This window comes from Phoxinus phoxinus (assembly GCF_949152265.1).
Source record: "Phoxinus phoxinus genome assembly, chromosome: 7".
Lineage (NCBI taxonomy): Eukaryota > Metazoa > Chordata > Actinopteri > Cypriniformes > Leuciscidae > Phoxinus > Phoxinus phoxinus.
The window spans coordinates 2,170,911-2,189,916 of NC_136882.1; the positions used below are offsets into that span (position 1 = coordinate 2,170,911).

The 19,006-nt window shown below is 38.1% G+C and overlaps 1 long non-coding RNA gene across 1 annotated transcript; it reads left to right on the forward strand.

Moving 5' to 3' along the window:
• The first annotated feature begins 1,016 nt into the window (after positions 1-1,016).
• On the forward strand, positions 1,017-7,727 carry LOC307002162. The gene is made up of 3 exons (XR_013798430.1): positions 1,017-1,073; positions 4,151-4,283; positions 7,618-7,727. It is a non-coding gene; the product is annotated as an uncharacterized lncRNA (long non-coding RNA).
• Positions 7,728-19,006: the final 11,279 nt, after the last annotated feature.

Here is a 19,006-nt window from a genome sequence, read left to right on the forward strand (position 1 = left end):
AGCAGCGGTCCTAGTACTGAGCCTTGTGGTACGCCATACTGAACTTGTGATCGATAAGACATCTCTTCATTTACTGCTACAAACTGATAACGGTCAGATAAGTATGATTTAAACCATGCTAGTGCAATTCCACTAAAGCCAACATAATGTTCGAGTCTATTTAAAAGGATGTTGTGGTCAATGGTGTCAAATGCAGCACTAAGATCAAGTAACACTAATAGAGAGATACACCTATTACAGATACAACTAACATAAAAGTTGTTTATTAAAAATAAACAACTTTTATTATGTCAAGATCACAAGAAGAAAACTTTTATTATGTCATGATCACGAGAAAACATTTATGTCGAGATCACAAGAAAATTAAATCGTGATTAAGAGAAAACAAAAGAAAAAAATAATCTATGGCCTTTTAGGGCTTCCATACTAAAATACTTCCAGTATAAATAATTAGTTAATTTTCCTGGTTGTTACATCTCTAATACCCAAACTTTACATATTGTTCCCTTATTCCTATATACGTTGTTTATAGGTACATTATAATTACTGAAATGTACATTTCACTGTACATTTGTTTTACTTATTGAGTACTTTGCGGGCTGTAATCTATAGTATTACCATTTTGTCTCGTAAATGTTTAAAGTTATTTACCCCAAACTTCACCAGAATAATTTTTTTCAACTATTTTACATCTCCCTATAGTGACTAAACAAGTTATTTAAAAACTGAGGTTGATTTTCTAAATGTTATGATGTTCAAAAGGATACCAGGAATTTGGGAAACACTGCTCTACTGTTACTGTGGACTGATTTGACCATACCAAATTAATTAATAAACTTACATTAAACGATCAGTCCTCAGTCTATCTCTGTTTTATATTGTTAGCATAATTGGACAGCAAGTATTTAAACATGAATTTAACTCATATTTCACGTCGTGTACATGTTTTTGTAGCCTAAATTTCTATGCACTGATTTTAGCCTGTGACCATGACTTTTATTTTGGTGTGGTGCTGTGACGTCATAAGGCTGCGCTGCGCTATGCTGCCTCTGTTGTGAATCTGCTGTAGGAAGGTTTGTGTTTTTAAACACTTAAAGTTTTTATATTATTTATAATATATATTATATTATACGTTATAGTGCTTTATCTAGCTTTTTAATGAGCTACTTTTTTTACAGTTACTACTTTTTTATACAGGTTTTGGTAAACACACGAGTAACAGAAAAGGTGCATCTCATTTCGTGCCCGTTAAAAGATGTGACGGAGAAACTCAATCAATTGAACCAAATGCATATGATTCACTGAGTGTTTAATTTGCTCATGAAAAGAGTTCATGATCCTGCAATACCAGAGGCTGCAGTTTCAGTTTCACACTATTTTAGTTTTTTACTAGCAGGTTTAAAGCACTTACTGTTCAATTATGTGTGTGTTGTTCTTTTTCAGTAGCAATTTACTGTTTTAATTGATAAAATGTAATTGATAACCTCCTAACCCTAAACATAACCGTTAGTCTGCGTGACGTACCTTCATTTTGATTTGATGAATCAGTTTTCATGGAAAGAAAGGCCTTATTTAAGTAGGGCTGGGTATTATTATCTTATTATTATTATTATATATGATTGTATATCGACTATGTCTTGCAAGTATTGCAATGTCGATTATAACAGTCAGTTACCAGACGATTATCAACAATATCAGGGGGAAGATGACAAATATATTTCACATATCCCCATAGTTACCATACACATATTTTTTCACATGCTATAGCATGAATAAAATATTTTCTATAGGCTAGTAGTTAGTATTAGCCTGGAAATCCAGACCTAAATCTGAAAGATTAAGGGTCTGGCGTCGACTAATGAAAATCAGCCAGCTCGAGGGGCGGCACCAAGCATGCGTTTGAAAATCTCACTGCACGCAATTGGATAACACTACGACCAATCACAACAACACACAGTCTAAGCCGCATACACTTAGCTACCAGCGGAGCTAACTGGTAGATTAGACTCTTGCCGTATCCGGTCGGCAAAACAGCAAAAACGTTCTTCATGCAAAGGACCGATTCGAGTGCCGTCTTCTGTTCCTCTTTTAGAGAAAAAGGCAAGTCTAAATCTTTCATTGTAGCGGCCACAGCCGTTTCTAACAACTGGTGTTCATCCACAGCCATCCTGCAATGTTTACTTCGACGTCACAGCGCTGTCGTCATCTCGCCTCTGGCCCGCCGATATCAGATAACCCGATGTGATTGGTGCAGCTCAGATAGAGGGGCATATTTAATGAGCATTAATACTCGACACCAGAGTAAGTCGCTGAGCAAATTTAACTTGTGCTCTCGCTAGAACTCTGGATTTCCAAGGTGAGTTAGTTAGGGCTGTCACTTTTGAGAAAAAAACGGATATCAAATATCAAGCAATGTATTCGAATATCTACAAGCAGCCACCCAAACCGGGGGTCCAGAAGGGCCGCTTTATTGAGAAGCATCCATTCAGTGTTGTTTTCACTGTAGCACGGTTTGAAATTATCGACCATCCTCGCTAAGAATGGTAATAAAATGAATGAATCAATTATTGTATCTGAAACTAATTGTTTTGTTTTTAGCTCGTGTTATTAACTGTCAATTTTCTATAATTTTCTAAAAAAAACTAAATTAGGGAAATTATAATTTCGACATTAACGAAATTAGGCCCTTAATGTTAAGCATTAGCCTGTGCTAAAAGGAATAGAAGGAAAAAGACAAGCCTACCTTTCATTTCTTTGATAGCTGCTCTCTGTGTTGCGTTATGAGTGCGTTATGAATAGCCCTCACTTCTAGTCCCTTGCGCACGGCTAGGTTTGGCGTGTGCGCCAAGCAAGGTACATGTATGAGGGCTAAATCACATATGGCTTTCACATAATTCTGCGCATTGTCTGTGGTGCTATTACTGCTTCACGGGATATATCCCAGTCGTCCAGGGTGTTGTTGATGCTCTCTGTGACATGGGCAGCTGTGTGACTTTCCCTACAAAGAACGAAATTCTCTAGGTCCCATGTGTCTGAAATGAAGTGAGCTGTGATTGTCACGTAAGCATGTGTGGCCAGTGATGTCCACCCGTCTCTAGTTAGAGCGAGTCTCTTGTCCTGCAGTGGTGCGACTGGAATTGTGTATCGTGGCTCTAGTTCCATTATGAGGTCCTGAAACCCGTCTCCCGAAATTACACCTATAGGTCTCATATCCCTGCAAATAAACCTTGCCATCTTATCGGTGATGGCCTTTACCCGTGCATCTGGCAAGGTGCCGACCGGTTGTGCAGGAAAGTATGCAGTCATACGATGTTGGACGCCTAGCGATGCTCTGGCCGTCTGCTGTGTCTCTGACGCCGCTGCCTCATTTGGATGGTAACTCGACAGGTGAGCGCGAAGATTGGATGTCGAGGATGCGTATGTAAACCGTTTTTTGCAAATTCGGCAAACTACCTTATCTGTAACGGTTACTTTACCATCTACGGTGTAGAACCCAATATGTTTCCATACACTACTTTTTAGGTGAGTTGGGGTCGTAATTGTCCGCTCATGTGCGTTCTGTGCGTTATCTTCCATTTTCAAAACAGGGTGGCTATGTATTCATAGAATGTATTGGCTTGGCTATTAGTCGCGCTTGATTTGGTCATGGGCCTACGCTACAATACGTTTAGAGCGCCCTCTACTGGATAATCATAGACTGTAAAAAAATGCACTACATGGCACTTTAAAAACCGGATAGTTTATTTATAGTTACGGATATTTCACGTCATGTTCGAATGCATATTCGAATATCGAATAAAAAGTGACAGCCCTAAAGTTAGTATAGGGTTAGGAATAGAATAGGGTTTTTTCCCTAATGTCTTTACAGTGTGTGTCTTTATTGAAAATAAGCTCAAAGTATACATTGGTTTTACGTGTACGCGAGGGTCCGCGTTCAGTGCGTGACAAGTTTGGTCAACACCAGAATAGTACGTACTGTACAATTTTTTTTGAGTCATTTTTATCGCTCATAACTTTTGGAGAAAAATAGCGCAGACACTGGACAAAGAAGAAACTCTCTAGAGCACATGTGTTCACGCACGCTATCAAATGAAGTTTGTTTCTCTTAATTATTCTCATCCTAAACATGACAATCTGTCCAAACACACAGGAAAACTCCTGGAGAAGCATCTGAGATCCACGTGACACTATTATAAAGATGGCGTTTATTAAAGAGGAGAGTGAAGACATAAAGATTGAAGAAGTGTTCAGCGTGAAACATGAAGATACTGAGAAACAAACAGGTTAGTTTCATTCAAATATCAGCCTCTACAGAAATTATATTGATAAATATATATGAATTTTTGAAGAATGTCATATGAGTGTCCTAATTAAAGCGTTTTATTTGACATGGTGCTAGTCAGGTTGGCGGGTACGGGCAATGTGCGATTGAACAGCATTCATATTGAGATGGCATATTTGGTGCCACCTCAAGTGCTTGTCCCCAACAGTCTCCTCCTTGGTACACTGCTCTTTTGAGGTGCTGCACTTTGTAAAGAAAGACTATGTGGCCACGCATTTACACATTCAAACGAGCATGCCTGTTGACTGAACACGTAATGCGCATGTGCATGCCGTCGCCGTTTTCACAGATTCACATTTTTCAAGTTTACGCAGAGATGAGAACGGTATCATTTTCATGAGCTTGCACTTTGAAACCTATTAAGGGGTTTGTGTTCTCTGGCCACTAGGGTGCCGTTGTTGTGTGGATGAACGGCTGGAGTGCATTGAGGGTTCTTTGCTTTCATTTGAGGGAAATAAATGAAGGTGACTTGACTTCACTGCACCAGTGAATTCTTAGTTGGGGGGGAATTGCTCCATTCCTCCTCCATTTCTTTGTGAACAATTCAAGACGAGTGATTGATGTTGAGTTCGCTGCTTGTGTGATTGTAGAGGAGAATGGTGAAGAGCTCCACAATGGACATGACCTCCTCTGGAATGCTTTTTGGAGCCTTTGACAGAGCCATGAAGGCTTGTGTTGGCATGTCATCTGCATTCCAGGTATCCCATGCGGTCTTCTTGCCCCTGGTTGAGACTGTCACAGCCAGTGAAGGCATGGAACACAGGAAGGGCCTTGAAATTGTCAGGACCCAGAGACTTGGCAATCTCATGGGCAGGTATGTATCTGAAGTACTTGCCAATCCCAAATGCCACCCATAACTCCTCAATGTCCAGCTCTGACACATGTGCAATGGCTAGAACCACAAGAGAAAATCCTTGTGTTTTGTGTTTTAAAATCCTTTTGTTGCAGCATCCACCAGATGGAGTAGTATCCTTGTATGTGCCTCTTCATGTGTGCAAGGGGCAATCTAATCTGATTCTTGTGGGTGAGATGATTGGGTCTGCATGTCTAAACAACTTGTTTGGTAGTCGGCATTTCCACATTTCCTGGCCAAAAAGTAAAAGAGGAAAACTCTCAGGAAGCCTTTCCAGTTTGTTAACTTGTTTTTTTTCCAACCACTCTTGTTCTTGTCCCCTTTCCCCTTTTCTTGGACTTTAAGCTGTTCATTTCATAGCAGTCCCATACAACATCTACAATATCTAACCTTTTCAAGTTTTTCTTTAATATAAGGTATGAAGATCTTGCTGGAAAAGTCATTAAAAGTTTTGGCTACGCCTGGTTTCAGCATGTTGATGACTGCTCACCCAACTAGTATTTAGACCTCACGGTCTGGGGCAGTGTTTCGTGAGGCACTGTATAAGGGCACTACTTATACTGTTTTCTAGGCAGATCAGCCTTGTATCCCAAGTATAGTCCACCATGAAGTGCGATTGATGGAGTGTAGGCCTGATTTTCGTTTTTGAAGATTTCCCATCACAGGTCTGACAGGCAATATAGAGTCTGGAAAAGTCATTTTTCAGCGAGTTTTGTCTTGGACTCTCTGTCCTCTTATTGGAGCTGTTTTAAAAAGAGGGCGCTTGTTCCTCTTCAAAGGGCGGTGATGCGTTTTGTGTCCTGCATCCTCACTGCAACAAAGAGTTTGTACTGCTCTTGGTCCATCCTCTCTGCATCCCGAACACCAATTTCTCCCCTGAAATGTCAATGTCCCAATTATCTTGATGGTTCTCCAGATTATTTTAGCAGATTTTCCTGTGGTGTGAGCTGTGTTAAGATTGACCGAATCTGCTCGGAAGAACGTTGGAACCGCCCTGATATCGAATCAGAAATCCTGTTGTGTGGGGGGAACCCCCAACATTCGTCCGCCATGTTTGTTTACTTTAAAGTTACGTTTGATTCAAGATATTTTACGAGATTTTCCTGTGTTCACAGGAGGGACTCTGTTGTCTGTGCTTTCCTGGTAAAATCGTGGCACTCCACACACTAGAGGAACAATATTTATCCATTTATAATTTTTTATTATGTTTTTGGTCTCTCACATTTAGAAAATATTATAAGATTTAAAAAAAAATTTAGTGTGGCCCCAGCTTCAGATAATATCATTGTTATCCTTGACCATAAAAACATTAGGGCTGTAATCAACCGAAGAAAATGTTGGTCGACTGAAGTCCTGAAATTTTCGACTAAAAATTACGTTAGGGAAAAAAAAAAATGGAAGGACATTTTGCACCGCTGCCCCAACTCTCCATTCCACAACACATCCGCTATCTCTCATCACTACATGACTTCAAAACCAACATTAAAACATTTTTGTCACTTGTTTCCCCGACCCCTGACTCCATGTTCTGATTCTATATGTACCTCTTTCTACTATGTTATCATCACAGTTTATATGTATCGTTTCTATGTCATGTCTCTATGTCATGTGTTTTTGTAATTTATTGTAAAGCGACCTTGAGTCTTCTGAAAGGCGCTAAATAAAATAAACATATTATTAATCCTTTTTTCCCGTTTTCAATTTTTTTTTAAATGCTGCCACACTGCCGATGTCTTTGTTGACATGGTAGAAGAGGACTGACTATGAATTAAACTCTCTCACAATTAAATAAATAATATTCAGAAAACCTAGTAGCTTACTTTCCTCAATATGTCTCTCTTCTCCGGTGGGTTGGGCTAATCCAAAAGAAGTGAAAACAAGGGGGGTGTTTTGAAGACAGACTGTTACCTGTGGAACAGGTGTGCTCTGAAAACACCCCCATTAGCAATTAGTGCTTTCCACCTGATGAAATGAACGCATCGACCAATAATCAACTGGGAGATTATAGCCCTACAAAACATAGGGGTAGGCATCACATTTTCCATGTTATCATGTTTGGTTCAGGATACAAAATACTAAATTCAGTTATGGTGGAAAGCAAAATGGCCGCCATGGTCGCCACAAGGTGTTTTTGCAATGGCTCCATTTCTGAAAATGTTCAGGCCCCCAAACTGTATATGTGTACCAATTTTCATGCTTTTATGAAAAAGTTAACATAAGTTTCACATATCACCTGAACTATTTTGTTTAGTTGCATGTAATTATGCATAATTTATAGTTATTACTATAGTAACTACATGTAACATATGTAACAATGACACTGTAAAATTAAGTGTTACCACAGGGCCTTTGTTGGGTTTGATGTTTTGCTTTGTGCCATTAAACTAGGGTTAACTTGTATTTGTTTTTTGTTTTGCTTTAGACCGGATGCAGCTGAAAGAGGAGAGTCAAGAACTGGAGGAATTTGAAGTTAAAAACGAGTATGAGAAAGATCATGATTTCAAAACTGGAGAAAAAACTTTTTGTTGCTCAATGACAAAAAAGGTTTCCTCACAAAATAGAGCTCTAAAGACAGAAACTAGAAGTGATATCAACTGCCAACAGTGTGGAAAAAGTTTCACTCGAAAATCAAGCCTTAATGTTCACATGAGAATTCACACTGGAGAGAAGCCGTTCACCTGTCAACAGTGTGGGAATATTTTTAGTCATAAATCAAGCCTTAATGCCCACATGAGACTTCACACTGGAGAAAACCCATTCACCTGCCAACAGTGTGGAAAGATTTTCAGTCAAAAACGAAACCTTAAAATCCACATGAGAATTCACACTGGAGAGAAGCCGTTCACATGCCAAAACTGTGGGAAAAGTTTCACTCAAAAATCAGGCCTTAATGTCCACATGAGAATTCACACCGGAGAGGCCCCATTTACCTGCCAACAGTGTGGGAACAGTTTCAGTCATAAATCAAGCCTTAATGTCCACATAAGAGTGCACACAGGAGAAAACTTTCACCTGCGATCTGTGTGGAAAGAGCTTCTCACTAAAAGGAAATCTACAGATTCACATGAGAATTCACACCGGAGAGAAGCCGTTCACATTTGATCACATTTGTGGAACTCTTTGTAGTGGCGGTTTTATGATATTCATTGATCTTTAGTAAAATATAGATGATTCAAAGAATGTCACATGTGGGGAGGCAGAAGGGAGAGACACTCCAGAGAACAGACGAACAAGGACCTCTGACCTAGATGTCAGAAGGCCATTTGGTGAAGGAGGGCTTAGGAGTTGGCTCTAGTGACGAATCGAAACTAGTGTTATGGCTTCCTTGTCTATGGAAAATTACTGAATGGAAAACTACTGTGGGGGGAAGGCTTTGCGGAGAAGGCCTTGAAGATTAGGATAAAAAGCTAGTTCAGTCTGTCTGGGGGTGTGTCACTCTTCTGCACAGGGTAACAGCTGTGTATTAGACTGCTCCTTCTTGCAAGAATAAATACTTTTAATTTTATAATTTGACTCTGAGTCTCCCTTACGCAGTGATGTTTGTTTGATGAATTTTTGCCACAACAATTTGGTGTCAGAATAGTGAGATTCCTTGGACGATGCCTCCTGGACCTGAGATCGGACGGTGTTTGGCCACCTGGACTGAGTAAGTTCCAGCTCTACCTCGTAAACTTGAGAGAGAGAGGCCGGCCGATGTCAGAGCCCCGGGAGGATCGACCACTGGAATCAAAGAACTCAGGTGGCTCCGAACAACATATCTCTGGGTAAGGTAATTAAATTCAGTTTAATTGGGGGAAGAGTGAAATTGAACCATATTGGCTGGGGACTGTTTTCTGTGGTAAGGATCTGAAATTAATTGAGGTCTGTGACAGAACAAGATATTTCAAGCAGATAAATAATCTGGAATTAATTGAGAACTGTGGCAGACCAAGACATTTCATACAGATAGGTACCTGAAATTAATTGTTCCACCACGGAGCAAGTTATTTTTGGGTGCTGAGACTAATTAGGGGAGCCAAGAAAACCGTAACAGATTTTTGCTAAACCATAATTAGGAGAAGCACTAATAGTGCGAACCCAACCGACTTGGGTTAAAAGAAAAGATCGGGTTTGTTTCAGAGACGTCTGACAAATAAAGAGAACGCGCGCAAAGGAAAATCCACAGAAGACAGTGAAACAGCCAAAGTATGGGGATGTTTTAAAAGCAAGCTTGCGAAATTTGGTACACCGGTGTTTTTGTCAAATGAGGGGAAAAAATTAAGGGCAGAAATGTATGATATTGAGCGCCACAAGATGGTGCGGGAATCAGTTGAACAGGGCAGTGAGAAACAGAAAGGTTGTTGTGTCTGCGTTCAACATGTGTAAAAGTGTGAAAAGACAATGAGTTGTTGGCTTGAAGCAGATAAAAGAGAACGGAATCGATGTAGAATGTATTGCCATATAGTAAGATTGAATATAACTGATAAAAGGTTTTATTTTTTTCATCCATTAGATGGATGCATGACATTAGATGTCAGAAGATTTTGTTTGTAACAAAAGTTGAAGTAGCAAGCAGCAATAAGGCTGTCTTTGTGAAGGATTGAGATTTGAGTAATATGATATTTTGGTTTCTGTAAAAACAGTAAGTAGGATAAGTGGGACTGAGACAATAATGATAATAGTTGTTGAATCGGCAGACTAACCATTTTGAGAAGAAAACAACTGTAGAAAATGTATGTTATGAAAATAACATTTCTGATAAAATGTATGGAACTATTTATGAACGCCTGTTAAGTCAGATTAAGAAATGGTATGAAAAGTGAGGTTCAGATTAATAATAATAGTAATAAGGTATTGAGTATGATTAACAGGGATTAACATCAGTGTTTCCGCTACATTCATTCAGCCGTGGTGGGCCGCCACACCAAAAATCCTCCCGCCACGGCTGCAGCTTCTCAGTGAGGTCCGTCCGATATTGTGCATACTATTGTGTTTAAGCCCCACTAAAGGCATAAAAAACATTGTAAAGCACCATAAAGTTTTCGTGCACTATATTCCAAGACTTCTAAAGTCATTCGATAGCATAATGTGAGGTAAAAAATAATATTGAAGTCGTTAAGTTAAAGTTAATGAAAACTCATCTCTCCTCAGTCATTCTCCATTCAGAACTCAAACATCGCGTCACCTTCGGTTACGAGTAACACGATGACACTCTCCAAGATCAATGTTCACATTATTATACTTTATTTGTAGATAAAGGTCTATGGTTTGCATAAAATGACTTTATCTTACTGTTACTGGAGTTTATTGCGTTAGTTCTGTTAGATTACAGCACTGAGCGCTCTGAATTCGAATTGTTCTTCATGCGCACTGTAAGTGAAATGTAAAACTGTTAAAAGAAAAGGCTAAATAAACTGTTGCATAGATATAATACAGTAAGCATCAAATATCTCTTCGCTTTGTGCTTTTAAATAAAGTGTGCCAGACAGAGAGACTGGTAGTTGTGAAACAGTATTTCGTGTGTTGTCTGTGTACTCTGCTAACACTTTTCAATGCGACGCGCTGCACGCTGTGACTTCGAGTTGCTTCAAGTGCATCATTCGGCGCACGGGATGCGCATAATCGCTTTGCCGCTGTAAATTGGAACCTTTCATATTATAACTAGAAAAACTATTTTTCGATTAATCGTTTTTTTAAATTGTGGTTACTTCAATATCGATTCTCAAAGGCTATGAATCGATTTTTTCCCCCCATATTTATTTATATATCACCCAAAAGCCAGTAGTTTTCCACTTCATAGGCTTGCAGCCTCCATGTTATTCTAATGCAGTGAGATTTTATGTTTGTTTTATCTTAAACATAAAATAACCTGATCCTGTTTGATCAAGGCATGAGACTGTTCTGACTTTTTCAATAATCAATTTTTCATCTTGCATCAAAATCCTGTCTATTCATTGTATGCATTTGATATATGCTGTTTTAATGTACCCAAGTGTACCTAAAATAATAAGAGTTTAATATACTGACTCTTAATTTCTTTTTATTAATTAACCACTCGTAAACTTATGTTCACTGTTCTTTTTTATAAATATAGGTTTTGTGTTAAATCTACAGTATATTCATTGAGTGGAATCGAGAATCGAAATTGAATCGAATTGAGAGCTTGCGAATTGAAATCGAATCGGAACATCTGAATCGATACCCATCCCTAATTATAATACTTAGGGGAGGTTTAACACCTGGGGCAAGGGGGCGTGGCCCATGGAAATATCACGCATGGGCGACGCCCCCTCCCCCTGGGGAAATGGGCCTGCCACCACAGCTGGAAAAAATCCTAGAGGAAACACTGAACATGATATAAAGATAATGAATGTTTCATTAAGCAAAATGGGGAACAATTCTATATTTTAATGGTAAAATAAAGAGTGAAATTATGTTTATTTTTGGTTTGACAACCATTATCTTTTGAACCTAAAGACTCCAGCTGGGAGTACAGCAACAGCGCGTGCTTATTCAGCCCGGCTTCCGGATGTTAAATGTGTACTTGCTATTGTAATCAGTGTTGTTGATGATAATAACGAATTAGAGAAATGTAAAGACATATTTTGGAATTCAATAATGTAAAATGTCGGATATTTTGTTGATATTAAGTCATTGAAGGGAAAAAAGACATTGGCTGTTTTATAAAGGAAATTATGGGTCGGGGATAATTTTCCCTGGACAAGTGTTAAAGTTAAACAGAAACTTTGTGAAAACTGCTTAGAAAATAATTTATGCATTTCTGTGCAGAAAATTAATGTTCTACCAAAAATAATGATAAAATAATGATTTGGCTATTGATTGAGTCCGCCACTGGTGGACTGTTAGAAGAATACAGAGGATGGCTTATCAGCTCTGTTTACATTCCTGTGGAACACACTGCTTCAAGTGTGTGCAGTAAGTTGGAGCTGCTAGAAGGGGACAGAGAGATCGAGCTATATGAGAAGGGGACAGAGAATGTTTTAATTGTGGTCAGTGGGGTCATTTAGCAGCAACTGTAAATGACCACTCAGAAAGGTGTAAAAGAAAGTTGATGGAATGTGAAAGTGACGTGGATTAATGTGGGTTTGAAAGTAGAACAGGATTTGAATGACGATATTAAAGTTTTCGTCTGAGAAAGAACCAAGGATGTGAATGCAGGGCTAAGGAAAGTGAAAAGTGCAAGTAAATGAAAAGAAAGGTGTAAAAGAAAGTTGATAGATGGAAGTCATAAGTAGATTGAAAGAAAAAAAGAAAGTTGATAGATGGAAGTCGTAAGTAGATTGAAAGAAAAAAGAAAGTTGATAGATGGAAGTCGTAAGGAAATTCTTTTAAAAGGAAAATAACTAAAGTACCAGTAAATGTAAAATTACGGATAATAATTTTTTTTTTGTAAAATACTGGTAACTAAAAAGATGATTGTTTTTTAATGAAACGCTTAAAAAAAAAGGGGGTTTGGAAGACCCTAATTGCAGATTGTAATTGAGAATCTGACAACTAAAATTTAGATGTTATAATTAAACGTTATTGAGAACTAGAATATCTATTTGTATTTAAGATCAAATAAGTAGCACTGGGTTGCTAAATGTAAAAACAATTTTGTAGAAATGGATCTGATTAAACAAACAGCTTGGAAATTGACCATGAAGGAAGAAGCTGATGTTTTGGTTTCAAAAGATAAGATTGGGACTTGACTGAAACTGCCAGTATGACAGTCTCAATATGAGTGGAAATTTGTAATGTCGAAATTTCCTGATATAAGAGTAAAAGACAACTATAAAATTATTTTGATATTGAAAACGTATTTAATTTCTAGCAAAGGTGCCTTTAAACTGGGCTAGAATTAAAAGATAAAGTAGATAAAGTAGAGAATGTTTAGTATGACAAAAAGTGTACCAAGTCCTGAAGGCCTCAGAGTCTCGGTCTCATTCAATGTCAGAAGGCTGTTATCTTAGCCTGTCATGACAATAAGCTATTTAGTAAAGCACAGTGTTTCAGTTGAAAATTATAGACACAGATGTTAAAAGAAATCATGTTAAAGGAAATCATTGCCATTCAGAGGGCAATTTGTACTTAAATATTTTAGATTCGTAAAACTGAATGACTTTAAAGAAGTCTTTAAAATAATAATGTAAACCTGAATTGAGAAGTACTTGTTATTTTAGGACCAGTAACGTCTTTGTCTGATCTTAGCCTTCACCATGACACAGGACCTATGACCATGGCTATAGATGTACATTGAATAGACGATGTGAATTTTGTTCACTGAGATTTTGTTGATTCGGACAGGTCTAACAGATTTGTTAATAAATACTGTTGTTATTAACCTGTCTCCCTTAACACTAGAGGCAGTCCAGATGGAGGTGACTCTTGAATGTGCCTTTCCTAAGCTCCAGAAAACAGCTGAGTTCTGTTGAAGAAAACTGATTGTGTGAGCGGGTCACCAGTGGGTACGTGACTACTCAAAGACGGGATGATTTTCCTGGCCAGGAAACAGCCTAACGCAGGGGGTCCCGGACACTGTGCATCTCCGGATGGAGGTGTTAATATGTGAGAAAGGTATGAGAGTTGAGCGCTGACTACTAGAGGCCAACTGGGGTCAGCAGAGCATTGGGAGGTCAGATGCTGTGTGAGGAATCGTGACGGTCTGACCCGAGAGAATGTAAGTTCCTCTATATCACTCACCAGAGAAAACCTCGCAATTCACTGTATGGCTTGTTTTCAATTGTGACAAGTCTGATGGAAATTATAGATAAAGAGCTAATGTGAATGTGCTTTCAAGAGCCAGCTGAGACCATGAGGTGATTGTCCTTATTTGTTGGGGAGACAGTAACATAACTTATTAATTTATATCAGGAACATGATGTTGCCTTATGGGCAAGGAAAATTATAGAAGTGTTGATTTTGAACTAATATGTCTATAAGATGGTTTTAACTCCTGAAGATCATGAGACATGGTGGGTGGCTAAAGATTAAGACAGTTTTTTAGTAGAGTTTGGATAACAAAAGTTAGGTGAATTGAGAATTTATACAAGTATTCAAACTAAAGATAACCTAAGAAAATGATAGCATAATGTATTTTAGATTATTGTAATGGTTCTAATTTGAGTTAAACATTTGTATATTAACATTTATGAACTATTAAGGGTTCTATGATTAATTAAGTTTCAGTCTTAGGAGGCTGTTTGAAAAGATTATTTGTGTAAGAGAGACTGCTGAGTGGAGGAAGGGATTGGGACGCTGTTTGTCTTTCTGTTATCAGGCCTGGTAAGGCAAGTTTAAACAAAATAATGATAATAAACCAAAACAACCCAGTTGACTTTTCTAAAGAAAAATGAATAATGAACAGATAGAACATTTGAAACGGTTTTAGAGGCCATGTAAAATTATATAAAAGCTACAGAAAGATGTGAAGTTTAAATCTTATTTAAACCTTAAATATTATACTTTTAGAGTTAATATAAAAAAAAGCGAACATTGTAAATGAGCAGTTAACATGCTGTATGTGTGTCTAGCATGAGTGTGTGTGATGGTAGGTGTTAGTTAGGGCAGCTATTCGGCCTGAAGAAGGCAAATGCTGAGTGAATCTGATGAGAAGATGATAGAGAACATGGGACGAGCTTTAAGATCACGCTCCGTCTGGTAGTAATTACCTTTGTCATTCATGATGTGGATTTGAATTACTTTTGGATAAGTTTAGGTATTTATGTAAATTGGAATTGTGGAGTGGGTTGAAATAAAAGAAGATGTTATAGATTTGACGGCAATAACAAAGTGAGACATTGGCTAAGTCGATATCAAATTATGCAGAGAGCCATTTATGATTATCGTAAACAAGAGGAGAATGTTTTTGTTGTTTGACTGACATTGACCAAGTCTGTACAGCACGACCTGACCTCTTAACGAAACGATTGATGACTTTAAAAATGGTTGTAGAGGACTGAGTTGTGAGACCAAACAACAGGCCTGAAAAAGCAGGATACGCTGTGAGATGGGCTGTTGCCCTTCAAATACTTCGATAAGGAAATGAGATTGTGGCTTTAAGTTTCAGAGACAGAGAAAGATGTCTGGAGGAAATTTGTCTGAAGACACTATGTTAAATGTTATGTTAAATAGATGATCGAGTTGTGTCGACCATCAAAAGGGGGATGATTTATGTTTTATATTCTTTATGGAATAAATGTTGGGAGAACACTAGGGGTAATTGGGTAAAAGCCCTGAAAGAAGCCAGTCTTCTGCCTAACAAAATTGCTGTCTGGATTGTTTCAACAGGACGTTTCCAAGGGCATCGAAGGCCGTGGCAGAATAGTAGACAAAAGAAAATACGTACTTTACTATCTGATGATAACCTCGAAATTTGTTTTGCTTTACAGAGAGCATGCAGAATTGGGAGACAGGGCAAAATGTGTTGAATAATGGCTATGAATGAATTTTGCTAACTGTCCTGGCCTGATTGTTATTATTGTGGCAGAAAGGTGCTACACCTTGTACAGAGCATAACCTAAAATTTTTCTTTTGCAGAATGTCAGGATGGATTGCATCAAGCTGAACTGATTCTTTTTCCAAATGTATGAATATTGACTTGTTAACGTAAGCAAAGTGTTTTTCAGGGGAAAAGGACTCTGACTTTATTAAGCAAGAAATGTCTAATGATAATATGTTTCAGTTTGTAAACAGATGGTGAAAATTCCACAGGTCACACCAAAAGGGACGAGGGAAAGACAAGCAGTCACTAACAAAATACTTAAAGTCTCCATTCACAGGTGACAGCAAGCAGGAAGTGGTTCATTCCAGTGGGGGTGTGGTGGTGATCTCAGGAGTCCATGGGGCGAACGAGATGATCAACATGCCTGGAGGATGTGGACCAACTAATGAATTAAGAATGTGGTTTTGTGATGATTTTGAGGATTTTATCTGATTATATTGAAATAGGCCTTAGTATTGATATTGGTATATGACAAATGATTTGATTGGTTACTGATTTATTAGAGAATATTTAAGGCAAATGTTTTCAGGAAGAGAAGATCTATTAATTAATGTAAATTATAGGGATTATTATTGAAGCTTATTAAGTAGAACCACTGCCTGATTGAATTAAAAGTTAAAGGTAAAAGAACAAAATATGGGGAAAATGTTGAATGTGTATGAGTTATGATTGTATGTTATTCTGATCATTTTGTTATTCATGGGTGAATATGAGAAAACTGGAATGTCTGTTCAATTGGTGAAAATGACAGTCTATCTGAATGATGATGGGGATGAACAAAATTATGCAGATGATTCAAGTAGAGATTACAGTTAAATGGGTTGATGTTTTCTTTTCTTTTTGAGAACGATTGATATGTAAAGGAGGTTTTTTAAATTTTTTTTAATTTTTTAATGCTTTTACCATTTGCATTTTATTGCATTGTTTGTTTTCCTACTGTGTTATAACTATTTATTCCTTACTAGTGTGACTGAGGGTTCGAAGTTTCGAGAGCGCGAAAACAGAGATTTTCCGTTCAGCCCGGCATTAGTAAATTGTTTACTTGCTTGCTAAATAATTAATGGGGCTTTCCCCCACAAAAAAACAGCCTTATGCTTCTTCATTCTAAACTTTTTCTTCACAGGTTCAAGGAGACTGATTTTTATGATGTGATGTAATGACTTGAACTTGCATTTATTATTGTTGTTATTATTATTATTATGTTTGATTAATAATGATAAAAAGTGAGGAGTTGTAGTGGCGGTTTTATGATATTCATTGATCTTTAGTAAAATATAGATGATTCAAAGAATGTCACATGTGGGGAGGCAGAAGGCAGAGACACTCCAGAGAACAGACGAACAAGGACCTCTGACCTAGATGTCAGAAGGCCATTTGGTGAAGGAGGGCTTAGGAGTTGGCTCTAGTGACGAATCGAAACTAGTGTTATGGCTTCCTTGTCTATGGAAAATTACTGAATGGAAAACTACTGTGGGGGGAAGGCTTTGCGGAGAAGGCCTTGAAGATTAGGATAAAAAGCTAGTTCAGTCTGTCTGGGGGTGTGTCACTCTTCTGCACAGGGTAACAGCTGTGTATTAGACTGCTCCTTCTTGCAAGAATAAATACTTTTAATTTTATAATTTGACTCTGAGTCTCCCTTACGCAGTGATGTTTGTTTGATGAATTTTTGCCACAACATCTTAAAGGGGTTTGGGTATAATGCCCTTTTCACAAGATGTAAAATAAATCTCTGATGTCCCCAGAGTGTGTGTGTGAAGTTTTAGCTCAAAATACCTCACAGATATTTTTATACAGCATGTTAAAGTGTCACTTTTTGAGGGTGAGCAAAAACGCACCGTTTTGTGCCTGGCCCTTTAAATGCAAATGAGCTGCGCAGAGGGTGGGGTTTCAAGAGCTTGTGTGTGTTAGCAGCTCCAATTACCTCACGCAGTACGCTAACATGACAGAAACTGTTCTGCCTTTAATGTTTAAACGGAGTCAGACAAAGATGAATAGACTCAAGAAGAAGTGACAACATGAAGAAGAACAGGACGTCTCTGAATGTTTAGTTGATGAATTAATGTTGCTGATGTGGCGTTAACTATCTTCAATTAGCATATTCTCTCATGGTAATCTATAAATCACTCGTATAGAAACTGTTGTGAGATGCACACTGTAGACCTTATGCTTCGGACTCCTGGGTCCGTATGAATTAGCTCAAATGATCTATAGGGAATTTTAATAACTAATCATGAATATGATTAATATTTTGCATATTACAGTTACATTAAATTATCGAAATTGAAAATGTATAGATTATATGAATATATGAATAATCGATCACAACGTCTTATAATTCCTCATTCATATATCAATAATCTTATTTAACTTCGATTATGAGACAACCTTTAAGGGAAATTCATGTAATGATCAAAGAGGTGTTTGTCCTGCAAAACCATCAAAGATCAATCCATCAATCTCTCAATAAAGTTATCCCTTATCATAAACTCCAAGAAATATTAACTTTCTGGTCGTGAACATTAATTTTCCGGTGTTTATAAAATTAAACTACTTAATGTAGTTAATATTGAGCGCGGTAGCTCTTAGATCGTAAACCTCATTGACTCGTATTTATTAACTTTCAACATTCAGAAACAGTCATATAATATATGGTTTTAATAAATGCACAACTACAGAATATATGGACTACACATATTGATTATACACCGATTATATCTATGTACATAATTTACAGTAAACAATACAAGACAACGAATAACAGATGAGAGAGAGAAGGTGAGAGAGATAAAGTTCTGAGAATGTGAGAGCGAGGTCAGGGGCGCGCGCTCGCTTTGAGTGCGGGAGAGAGAGAGAGGGAGAGAGAATCATCATAGAATAACGAAATCACAGACCTTTGAGAGAACCAACAATCGAAACAAACCTTAAAACATTAAACTCGTTAGAGTTTGATACTTGCAAAGTTCGTTTGTGTGCACGAGCTGTGTCCAGCCTGCGCGTGTTCTCGGAGCAGAGTGCGTGCGCTCGTGTTTGCGGAGCGCGCTTCTCGTGCTGATGCGCGTTCTCTCATGGAGCTTCGGAGCAGGGCGCGTGCTCGTTGCCAGAGCACGTTTTCGCGGGAGCTTTGAAGGCTGGTTGAAAGTGAAGTTGCTGAAGGAATTCAGGCTTCGTTCGTTTCACTCTTGGGTAGAAGTGAACAAAGTGGAATTTGAAAATGAAACAAAAACTGAGATAAAGAAAATAAAAGCAGACGGACTCCAGAGAGGAGTCGATCGCGGACTTTCACATGCTGACGACGGCAGGAAGAGCAGGGGGCGAGAGAGCAGGAAGA